This window comes from Miscanthus floridulus, chromosome 18 (genome assembly GCF_019320115.1).
Source record: "Miscanthus floridulus cultivar M001 chromosome 18, ASM1932011v1, whole genome shotgun sequence".
Classification (NCBI taxonomy): domain Eukaryota; kingdom Viridiplantae; phylum Streptophyta; class Magnoliopsida; order Poales; family Poaceae; genus Miscanthus; species Miscanthus floridulus.
This window is the reverse complement of record NC_089597.1, coordinates 107,158,566-107,171,695: the sequence shown is the minus strand read 5'-3', so window position 1 is coordinate 107,171,695 and position 13,130 is coordinate 107,158,566.

The window sequence follows — 13,130 nt, the reverse complement described above, 5'->3', positions numbered from 1 at the left end:
GGCGGCCATGCGCCGGCGAGCTCGCCGCACGGCACCACTGGCCAGCCCTGTCCCTACCAGCCGCGCTGCCTTCACCTGCCCGACCACGCCGCACTCCCCACTCGCCTCTCCACTCCGCCAGCTACAGCACAGCAGCAGCAGAGCACGCGCTCGCCTCCGCCACCGTCTGCACCAGCTCCCTTGCCGGAGTTGGCTCGCCCGGCCACCATAGCTCGCCGTCGACCGCTCTATCTTGCCAGCAGCTCCGCCTCCACCTCGCGCACCCCGTGCTCACCTCGGTTCGCCTTAGTAAGCCTTCACCGGCCGTGAATCGCTCACCGGAGTGAGCTCCTCCTCGTCGGAGAGCTCCGCTCCATGGACCTCACCCCTCCGTCCTCCTTCTCGCTCTCTTTCCATGCGCACGAGCACCGCCCGAGCTCGGTGGAGCTCCCATGCCGCTCCCCGCGCCACCCCATGGCCAGAGATGCGCTCCCGCCGGAGAGCCAAGCCGCCGTGCTGCCATGCACGCCGGTGAGGTCGCCTCCGTGCACCTCTGGCCATGCCTATTGCACTGCCATGTCCGCCTTGGCATGGTGGTCACAATGGTGGTGGCCTCGTCACCGGCAACCTCGCCGACAGCGAGATCTCACCGGTCAACCGTGAGCCCTGCTCGGGTTTGACTGACCGATGGGGTTGAAAGTGCATCTAGCCCTTTAGTGGGTTTTGGATGATTGAATGACAACGTGATTAAAGAACTAACCCATTTGCTAAGTGTGGACAGGTAATAGGTTATCTCATAGGTACTTAATTAAAGCCAAAATGATGTGTTGTTGTATAAACAATCTAGTTCAAGCACAAGACAACAATGCAAATGGAATTCATGCAAATGCTTGTTTATTGTGGGATTTCCTTGTACTATGTGAAAGCAAGCTCGTGAGTATTAGTTAATGAGATATGAGGGATTGCATATGGAATGGTCTCATATTTGAAGCTTGCTAAATTGAAATGAAAAAGATAACAATACATATGAATGGATGATTCAACACAAGATGTGACTTAATGGCTTGAGATGGTGAAGATAGCAAGGAAAGGCTTCGAGGTACTAAGCAAGGGTGAAGGGCAAGCAACGGCTTAGCGGCCGAAGAACCTAGCTAGGGTGAAGAAGAAAGTACTTGCATTTAGTTGAGGTACTAATCAAGGTAAGATGGTCATATTGATGTGAAGGATCAAATCTATATTGGACAAGTTGATTAAAGTGACTTGATGCATTTGGAGTTATTCATATTTGATGAATGGAATCAAGTCATGTGCTCAAGATGGCTATGCTCAAGTGAAAAGATCAATATTGACATGTTGGCACCCTCACTTGATGAAGATTGAAAGACACGGCATCAATTTTAAAGAAGATCAACTCAAAAGGTTTAATTTCGTTTTTCTTTTGATCTTGAGTTAATAGGTATGCCGTACTATTAAGAGGGATGCAAGTTTAGGTGGTCTGAGGAAGATAGAGTGCTCAAGCATAATAATTAAATCAAAAGAGAGACACTCTAGCACTTCACGAGCACAAAGAATAATTTTCTGTGACTGTCGGTGTCAGAAGTCCCGACGTAAGCCGGAACTCCCGACAGTCGGAAGTCATGACTCTTGCCGGAAGTGCTGACTCCCAGTCACTGCCTGTGCGATGACTGTGGACGTCGGAAGTCCCGACGTGAGTTAGAACTCCCGACAGTCGGAAGTCCCGACCCAAGCCGGGAGTCCCGGCATCGATGGTTCTATTGACCTACTGACTGTGCACGTCGGAAGTCCCGACGTTCGTCGGAAGTTCCTACCATCGGAAGTCCCGACGTTCGTCGGAAGTTCCGACGTTGGCTGTCTCGAGTGGACTTTGACCTCGCATGAACAGTGTTTTCTTCATACATCAGAAGTCCCAAGATCTGCGCCGGAACTCCCGACGTAGATCTGAACGGTTAGATTTTGCCTTGGTATATATATACCCGTCTCCTCCATTCTAACCGTTGCCCACTCACTTCATTGCAATGAACACTTGGCCAAAAACAGCCCCCAAGCATTCTAGGCTCCCCTCTCTTCACTCCTTTGCTTCCAACTTTGATTCTCAAAGGGTTTGAGTGATTGGAGAGTGGATTGAGTGAGAAAAACACTTTGAGCAAGCTTGAGCACTTGATTTCTTCGTCAAGCCGGTTTGATTTGCATTTGTTACTCTTGGGGATTTTCCCTTAGCCGGCTAGACGTCGCCCAAGAGCTTCCATCTTATGGAAGAGCCTTGGGAAGTTTGTATTACCCTTGTTTTCTAGTGAAGAAACTCAAGTGACCTTTGTGATATCCTTGAGTGAGGCAAGGAGGTGGAAGAGACTCCGACCAAAGTGGTCACCTCAACAACGAGGACGTAGGAGCTCCTTTGTGGGGCTGCCGAACCTTGGAATAAATTCTTGTCTCCCGCGTGCTTGTTGTTGTTGTGATTTGCTCGAATTTATATGTATTTGGTTATCTTCCTCTCTCTAGCTATTTCTTAGGGTTTAGGCCTCGATCTACGAAGTGGTGTCTTATCAACGTCAAGAGAGTGACCCAACACCTTACCTTACCACTAGGAAGTGGGTTTGTAAGTTATCGGCATCATAAAGTTCATTTTAGCACTTGTAGTTCATTTCCCGTAGGGGTCGGAAGTGCTGACAGTTTACGTTGGAAGTTCTGACCCAAACTGTCAGGTCTTCTGACACGTCGAAAGTTCTGACCCAAACGTCGGGACTTCTGACACGTCGGAAGTTCTGACCCAAACTATCGGGACTTCCGACATTAACTGACTAGTGCATTTTGATTCAACTCTTTGGTTGCCGTTGTTTGGCTCCCTAGGTTTATCTAGTATCTTTTATATACTTTGTGGCTAACTTGTGAGGGGTTGTATTACTTTGATTTAGAGTTTCCATTTTGGAAACTCCTATTACAAATCGTTTCCGCTTTTAAAGGTGTTGATTTTTCAGAAACGCCTATTCACCCCCCTCTAGGCGACATCCTAGATCCTTTCAATTGGTATCAGAGCGAGGTTCTCACCTAAAGCTTCACCGCCGTGAGAAAAGGATGTCGACGCCTATCGAGTTGGAGCCGATGCTTCTCCAAAATGATGGTTCAAACTTTCTACCTTGGTCAATTCATGTACTCAATGCTTTTAGAGATATTAGTCCTCTTATTGAGCATATTGTGTTTGCAAGCATACCTCTTCCTATAGTTGATTGGAGCAACTATAAGAATTTATCAAAAGAGGAAGAGATATGCGTGCAACTCAATGCTCAAGCTATTAATATCATTTTGAGTACAATGAGTGCAGAGGTTCAAGATGAGGCAATATTCAATGGACAACCACCTCCGGAGAGTGCTCATCTCATTTGGACCAAACTCGTTGAGTTATATGAGAAATCCAAATGCGATGATGCACTTGAGGTCGAGTCAATGGAAAATGTGTCCATTATGTCTTCATGCAGCGAAGAAGCCTCACAAGACCTCAAGAGCGCTGAGCCGGAGCAAGAGGTGCAAGCCGAGGTGACTGCGCTGTCTGCAAGCACATACCGGACGTGTTCGGTATCCCTACCAAACATGTCCGGTATGGCTGAGGCAGCCAGACAGTAGGCAGTCTGTGATAATGAGGCTCAAGCCCGGTGGCGGCCAAGTGATGAGTCAACCTTAGTATCTCATGATACTCATCACTTGTGTCTCATGGCCAAGAAAAGCAAGAAGAAGGCTAGCAAGAAAGATCAAGCCAAGGAGATAGCACGAGTAGATGATCAAGAAGAGAGTGATATTGAAATTGAAGATAGCTACACTCTTGATCATCTAAGCAACAAAGACAAGCTCATTCTCATGAAGCTAGTTGAGAAGAATGATGAGCTAGAGGAAGAGAATGAGAAACAAGAGCAATCACTTCAAAATCAAGAAAAGTTTTTCATCTCCAAATTGCAAGAGCTAAAGGCCATAAATGAGAGGTATAAAAAATTATCAATTGAGCATGCTTTAGTTACTAACTCCTCTTCTAGTGTTTCACAACTAGAGAAGGAAAACTTTGAGCTCAAGGCAAAATTAGATGAACTCTCAAGCAAATATAATGTGTTACAAGCAAACTATGTTCATCTCAAGTGCTCTCATGAAGAATTAGTAGAATCAAGCATCATGCTTGAGGTGGCTCATGAGGTTGTGATTACAACGGTAAAATCATCTCAACCTCCCACTCACACACTCACTTGTACACAATCTCAATTGAATATTTCTTGTGCTAATGAGTGTGCTTCTCAAGCAAGCCAATCTTCGATTGAGCAAAAATTTATAGAAAATATAGAGCTTAAGGAAGAAGTGGAAAGGCTAAAAAATGATGTGATTCGATTGAAGGGTAAGGAGAGAGCACAACCTTCTCAAGATAACCGTGTTAACATGGTGAAGAAGCTTGAGAAGGGTTCAAACCTTGCTTCCTCCAAATCCCAACAAAAGAATCACATTTCAAGCAAGGCCAACACAACCAAGAGCAAGAAACATGGAAAAAGACTATGCTATGGTTGTGGAGTGAATGGACATGAGATTACCATGTGTCCACACAAGAGTTGGGCCGACAAGTGTGAAGTGGCCGATCAAATGGCCTCAAACAAGTTGGCCAACCAAAGAAAAAGTGATGGACAAAGCACTTATCTCATGTGCAAGAAGTTGGGGCATCCAACCAAGAAATGCCCAATGTACAAGGAGGCAAGAAAGGAAGCCCAAGTTGCAACAAGAAGATGCTATGGATGCAATGAGATGGGCCACAAGGTTGATGGATGTCCATACAAGCAAAACAAGCATAGAGCAAACAAAGGTCGCATATGCTATGCTTATGGAAGAAAGGGGCATCTAAGCTATGATTGCCCAAATGGTAACATCCCTAAGCCGAACATATTTGTTTATGATAATATGCTTAGGAAGACCACAAATAGAATTAGCACTAGCAAGGTGATGTGTTCACCACAAACTAGTACTAAGGCCATTTGGGTGCCTAAGCACTTGTTGACTAACCCAAAAGGACCCAACAAGAGTTGGGTACCAAAATGTGCTTAGGTTGATAATGTAGGTACTTGGTGGTGAGATGAAAGCTTCGGGGTGGTTGAGCAAGTAAATTGAAAATATTCACTCAATCTATCAATCAATTCTTATCATAATCTCATATATGGTTGACCCGATGATAAATCAATGACCATATCATTTACTTCATCTCTACCATTGGTAACAAGTACCTAAAAACCTTATAGGATAGCCACTTTGTGTTTAGTGCTCAATGACTCACAAATAAGCATATTTGTGAAATAATTGGAAGTGGCTAATTAGTTTCATTTAATAATTATTATGTTTGCCATGTGATGCTTTTAATGACTCTCTAGTAGAGCAATGCCTTTGTTCAGATGTAGACATACAAGAAGTACTAGAGCTAAAACGAAGAATCACAAGCAGCGCTTCAATTGTTTCTGTCCTGCACTTACCGGACATGTCCGGTATGGCCAGGGTAGAAAGGAAAAGTGTTTATGTTCTTCACATGCCGGACATGTCCGGTATGTCTACCGGACGTGTCCGGTATGGCAGGAACTAGAGCACTAATTGGGATGCAATTGAGGTTTGATCCATATGATTTTATATATCCTTAATTTGCTCAGAAGCTTGTGATCTATCAAACCTAAGTGGGTTGTGAGTATGTCTCAATGAAATTTAAATATGGCAAATTACTTTGTGTTGGTCAAAATAGAAAATTGACTCCCAAATTCTTAAAAGAATAAAGTGCTTGTTGAAAGTCATTCAAATTACTTGTGGTACTTATTTAGGGGGAGCTCAGTTTCTATTTTGCACCATTGTGGACTAATAAATTTATCTAGCATTATTTGTAGTCCTTTAGATGAAAACTGATTTCATATATGGTATGATTATTTGACAAGTGAGGTCAACATGATGTTGTAATGCCATGTATTATCTCAGTGGTGATATTGTGGACTAACAAATTTATCTAGCATTATTTGTAGTCTTTTGGATGAAAATTGATTTCATATATGGTATGATTATTTGACAAGTGAGGTCAACATGATGTTGTCATGCCATGTATTATCTCAGTGGTGATATTGTGGGCTCAAGGCAAAGGTATGTATTTACATACATGCATTGTAAGTGCATCTAAGGCCCTTTATATGCTAGTGTGTGCATTTGTGTGATATAGGATAGATGTTTTTCAAAATCCCTAACTAGCATGTGTAGGTGGTGTGGTTTTTGAAAATCATGTGGTTTTTGGGTCTTTGTGACCTAGTCATGTCATATTGTGATTATTACTACCCTTGGTTGATTATTTGCCTAATCACATGTGACATGGTTCTCTCAAGTCCATAAAAATCCCTATGTCCCTCTAAAATCTCTCTCAAGTTTTGAAAATCATAAATTTGCCAAATATTTAAAAAAGAGAAAATCAATTCTTGGCTAATTCATGTCCCCTAAGTGAGAATCCTAAGCCTATTTCAATTGATGCAAATATTATGCCTAGGAAGGTTTGTTATTGTACCTTATTGGTTAATATTGCAAAAAATTCCGCTATTCATACTAAGGCTATGCCTAAGTATGTTCCATCTAACATGAGAGGACCCAAACTAGTTTGGGGTACCATCGAAAAGTGGATGATCGTTTGTAGGTACCATGGCATTGGAGACTTGATTTAATGGAATTATTATTGTTCATCTTATGTTGAGTCAAGTATTGAAGCCTAGTGCAATTCTATCCCAATGCCAAGTCAAAATTGAGTGAAGTCCATATGCTATCAACATACAAGTGTCATATTCAAGTTGTGGGAATTTATTGATATATTTGAAGGCCTGCAAATAAGTGGAGTTGAAGCTTGCAAAGATGATCATAAGCTATCAAGGTATATCTCTTGTTGATCAAAGTTTATTTGGGTGCATATGAGTTAATTGAATTGGATATATATATATGCATATGTTGCTTGCTATGAGATGTTTGAATGGATTAAATGCTTAAGTAATCAAGTTTGAAGTTGGTTTGATTGGATATGTTCATAAGATTTCTTCTAGTAAGTGGTTTGAATGGACATATGTCTTGTGAGAGTATTCAAACAAGTTGATTTCAAGTTTGGTTCAAATTGGAGAAAAATAGCTCAATTATTGAAATATGTCCAATATTGAAAATCTGAGGTAGCAGTGATCATAGACATGTTTGAGTAACCAAATCTATTTGTATTGACTTGAAATCTGGTCTGCATGCTCTACACTTATGGTGTTAGTTGCTGTGCAAATTTCATGAGATTTGGATAAGTGATACTTCGGATTTGGAGTAGATCTTGTCAGCTATAGTGCAGCAGTTTTTAGCATGTAGCAGTGTGGAAAGATATGAAATCTGATAGCAATATAGAAGTCAAAAGAAGCTAAAATTTTTACAGCTACTAGAAGACTTAGTGTGTCACATCTTTACCAAATTTCATGGTTTTTGGATATGTACTTTGGGAGATATGATTTATTCTTTGAAGAGTACAGAATCTGTCAGGAAAGTGACAATTATTGGATTGATCAGAAGTCACTTAGATTCAAAGGTCCTCAAATTAGAATCATATCTATAAGTGATTGAGGTACCTATGTTTTGGTTTTGGTTTGAGATAGAAGCATGACAAATGATGAGTACAAGACAATTTGTTTGAAGAGTGTATCTGGTACACATTTGGTACTCAAGCTAGAGATCAAGACCAAGACCAAGATCAAGATGAAGATGAAGTTTAAGTTCTAGTGATAATTAGAGATCTTTTGATAGAAACAAAAGGACTTAAACAAGTAGAAAGAAAAGGACTTCAAGAAGGATTCAAAGTTATTCATCAAATTAAGTCCAACAATATGGATCAATCAAACAAAATCTTTCAAGTGGATCAAGTGGTTTCCTTTCAAGTTATTTCAAGTGAGTATCAAGGATGGTTCTTTGGACAGAGGTCACTTCGCTCTAGGCTTGGATGGCTAAAATTGAAGTGGTAATCTAAAGGGACATTTGAGGTACTTGGTTGAAGAAAATCAAGAGATTGGTCTAGAAAGCAAGCAACACCCAAAAGAGAACAAGTCATGAAATTTCAAGTGGTATCATGAAATTTCAAGTGGTATTACAAGTGGTGCATCTTTTAGTTCTCTCAAGCAAGCAATAATCAAAGAAGCAAGCCAACCACAACAAGAAGAGTGCACTTGATCATTAGTGATTCTCAATTCATATGGGTGAAGAATAGGAATTCAAAGAATTGGCATCTATTGGTCTTCACCAAGCTTATAATTGGACTTCATGGTGCTATTAGAGAAATGAAATGAAATCTATATGACTATCTTCCTCTCCAATATAGCAAAGGTATCATTGTATTGTGCATGATCATTTTTCATCCCTTACTAGTATGCGGTTAGTGCATATAGTACATGCTTATAGGATCATGCATTACAAATGAAAATTTTTAGACTCATAGAATACCACTATTGCTTGAATGATTATATAATCTAGTGGTTAGTGTATGAGTTTGTTCATGAGCTAGTAAACCAATGTACTTGATCTATTTTGAATTGCAAACAAGTGACAAGTACAACCTCTTTAAGATGACAAAGGGGGAGAGTTTAATACAAAGGGAGAGATTAGTACAAAGTTTGAACCTTAAGCACCCTTTGTACTTTGTGTGATAGCTTATAGCCCCTTTGTCCTTAGTATGTCGTTGTTGGACCTTTGTGGTGATAGATGACAAAGGGGGAGAGAGACTGATTAAAGCTTCAGGATAGTTTCATTTGCTTATCTTTGTACCTGAAGATATGTACTACAGGCTGTCGTTTCTTGTTTTTTTAGCTTCATTGATGTATCTTGGATTTGAGATAGATTGTATCATGTGAGAGATGAGACTTACTTATGCTTTATCTATGTATCTCTTGAGACATGATCTTTATTTATATTTTAGTGGCTTGTGGACTTGAGAAAATGCGTAATAAGTGCTATGTGTGAATTACATGTGTTATATTTATTTTCATAAGGACTATGCATGCTAGAATGAAAATATTTGATGTGATGCCTTTATATTTATTCTTTTGTGATATATCTTGTCATATGCATCATGGTTTCACTTTGTCACACACACATGCACCCCACGGATGCAATGATTTAGGGGGAGTCTCCTATATATTTTAGTATGTGCAATTGACATTTGAGGTCATTTTGTGAATTCTAATCATAAGCACATATTAAGGGGGAGCCTCTCATAAATCATTGAACCCAAAAGTTTAAATGTTTATATCATTTTGTAAGCTTTAATCAAGTTGTCATCAATCACCAAAAAGGGGGAGATTGAAAGTGCATCTAGCCCTTTAGTGGGTTTTGGATGATTGAATGACAACGTGATTAAAGAACTAACCCATTTGCTAAGTGTGGATAGGTAATAGGTTATCTCATAGGTACTTAATTAAAGCCAAAATGATGTGTTGTTGTATAAACAATCTAGTTCAAGCACAAGACAATAATGCAAATGGAATTCATGCAAATGCTTGTTTATTGTGGGATTTCCATATACTATGTGAAAGCAAGCTCGTGAGTATTAGTTAATGAGACATGAGGGATTGCATATGGAATGGTCTCATATTTGAAGCTTGCTAAATTGAAATGAAAAAGATAACAATACATATGAATGGATGATTCAACACAATATGTGACTTAATAGCTTGAGATGGTGAAGATAGCAAGGAAAGGCTTCGAGGTACTAAGCAAGGGTGAAGGGCAAGCAACGGCTTGGCGGTCGAAGAACCTAGCTAGGGTGAAGAAGAAAGTACTTGTATTTAGTTGAGGTACTAATCAAGCTAAGATGGTCATATTGATGTGAAGGATCAAATCTATATTGGACAAGTTGATTAAAGTGACTTGATGCATTTGGAGTTATTCATATTTGATGAATGGAATCAAGTCACGTGCTCAAGATGGCTATGCTCAAGTGAAAAGATCAATATTGACATGTTGGCACCCTCACTTGATGAAGATTGAAAGACACGGCATCAATTTTAAAGAAGATCAACTCAAAAGGTTTAATTTCGTTTTTCTTTTGATCTTGAGTTAATAGGTATGCCGTACTATTAAGAGGGATGCAAGTTTAGGTGGTCTGAGGAAGATAGAGTGCTCAAGCATAATAATTAAATCAAAAGAGAGACACTCTAGCACTTCATGAGCACAAAGAATAATTTTCTATGACTGTCGGTGTCGGAAGTCCCGACGTAAGCCGGAACTCCCGACAGTCGGAAGTCATGACTCTTGCCGAAAGTGCTGACTCCCAGTCACTGCCTGTGCGATGACTGTGGACGTCGGAAGTCCCGACGTGAGTCGAAACTCCCGACAGTCGGAAGTCCCGACCCAAGCTGGGAGTCCCGGCATCGATGGTTCTACTGACCTGCTGACTGTGCACGTCGGAAGTCCCGACGTTCGTCGGAAGTTCCTACCGTCGGAAGTCCCGACGTTCGTCGGAAGTTCCGACGTTGGCTGTCTCGAGTGGACTTTGACCTCGCATAAACAGTGTTTTCTTCATACGTCGGAAGTCCCGAAATCTGCGTCGGAACTCCCGACGTAGATCTAAACGGTTAGATTTTGCCTTGGTATATATATACCCGTCTCCTCCATTCTAACCGTTGCCCACTCACTTCATTGCAACGAACACTCGGCCAAAAATAGCCCCCAAGCATTCTAGGCTCCCCTCTCTTCACTCCTTTGCTTCCAACTTTGATTCCCAAAGGGTTTGAGTGATTGGAGAGTGGATTGAGTGCGAAAAACACTTTGAGCAAGCTTGAACACTTGATTTCTTCGTCAAGCCGGTTTGATTTGCATTTGTTACTCTTGGGGATTTTCCCCTAGCCGGCTAGACGTCGCCCAAGAGCTTCCATCTTATGGAAGAGCCTTGGGAAGTTTGTATTACCCTTGTTTTCTAGTGAAGAAACTCAAGTGACCTTTGTGGTATCCTTGAGTGAGGCAAGGAGGTGGAAGAGACTCCGACCAAAGTGGTCACCTCAACAACGAGGACGTAGGAGCTCCTTTGTGGGGCTGCTGAACCTTGGAATAAATTCTTGTCTCCCGCATGCTTGTTGTTGTTGTGATTTGCTCGAATTTATATGTATTTGGTTATCTTCCTCTCTCTAGCTATTTCTTAGGGTTTAGGCCTCGATCTACGAAGTGGTGTCTTATCAACGTCAAGAGAGTGACCCAACACCTTACCTTACCACTAGGAAGTGGGTTTGTAAGTTATCGGCATCATAAAGTTCATTTTAGCACTTGTAGTTCATTTCCCGTAGGGGTCGGAAGTGCTGACAGTTTACGTTGGAAGTTCTGACCCAAACTATCAGGTCTTCTGACACGTCGAAAGTTCTGACCCAAACGTCGGGACTTCTGACACGTCGGAAGTTCTGACCCAAACTATCCGGACTTCCGACATTAACTGACTAGTGCATTTTGATTCAACTCTTTGGTTGCCGTTGTTTGGCTCCCTAGGTTTATCTAGTATCTTTTATATACTTTGTGGCTAACTTGTGAGGGGTTGTATTACTTTGATTTAGAGTTTCCATTTTGGAAACTCCTATTACAAATCGTTTCCGCTTTTAAAGGTGTTGATTTTTCAGAAACGCCTATTCACCCCCCTCTAGGCGACATCCTAGATCCTTTCAGGGGTCCATTGACCCTCTGGGTCCCGCCTGTCTGTCTCTCTAAAGCGGTTTTGGGTGTAGATTCGGGTGCATCTAGCGAATAGGGTCGGCTGGATTTTTTGTTTTAAAAGAAAATGATTTCCAGAAAATGTTGTAAAGTCTTCAAAAATCCTTAGTTTGCTCATTTTAGTTCCAAATCAAGTGAGACCAATTTTGTTGTGTTTCTTAGAAGTAGATCTACAATATAAAAATGTTGCTTGTCAAATTTGTAATACTTTTCTGTGTAGCTTTATTTAAATTGAATAAATGCTGATTTCTTAGAAAATATCTAGTAAATAAAATAATTATCAGAAAAATATGGTTCTAGTTTTGTTAATCTCCTTTAGTGATGTACTTTGTAGGAAAAATATATGTCATGCATGTTCTGTAGAGAAATATTGATATGTAGTTCAAGTGCCTTTAATTGATGATTTTTGTTATTTTTAATAGAAAGCAAAAATTGTATAAAACATGTGTATGATAATTTTTGTGCAGTGATTGTTTATTATGTAGAACATAGGAAAAATATTAAATCTGTTGTTTGATACTTTTCATAGTACAAAGTATTTTCATGCTTAATTATCAACCATAGCTTGCCATTTTTGTGTAGGCTATTTTACTTATCCAAATGCCATGAAAATTTTATGGTAGTCTACTTAGAGTGTGAAAGGTCCTTGTTTGGTTTTGGTAATTGAGTGACAACTTAGGTGGACTAATTGTGTTTATGTGAGATACACAGGTGATTAATCCACAGGTACATGTGTGTGAGCAACATATGCCATGGAGGTGAAAATGGCTTGGAGATGTTGCAAAGCTCACACATGTGATGATGAAGGAGCTTATTGCACATGAGATATGACATTGAGTCATGTGATCAAGGTGGAGAAGATCAAGACAAGACTTGGCTTGATGGACCGGTTGTAAGCGTGAAGGGCAAGTCGAAGGCTTTGGAGTGATGGACCGCATGGCGGTGAAGCTTGAGCAAGACTTGGCGCCGATGAACGATGGCAACGGTGAAGAGCAAGTAAAGTCAAGATCGATGAACCAATATGATCACGTGATGATATGAAGTAGATCATATCATTATTGATCGTGTTGGTGCATGTGTTGCATCGACGTTGGAGGAGATGGAATGGAATGCGCAAGGCAAAGGTATAACCTAGGGCATTTCATTTCACCGGTCATAGGTGTGTAGAGAAGTTTATGACCGGGTTTAGGATAGATGGCCGTACTATCAAGAGGAGCAAACTTTTTTGCATATCGGTCATCTAGTGCCACTCGAGTGATCTAACTTTACATCATCACTAGGATCGAGTGGCGTGGCAAGTTGAGTGGCTAACATCCTTTGGGAAATGACTGTGAAAAGCTAACACACATACACATGGTGGTGTACACTTAGTGGTGTTGGCACATTTACAAAGG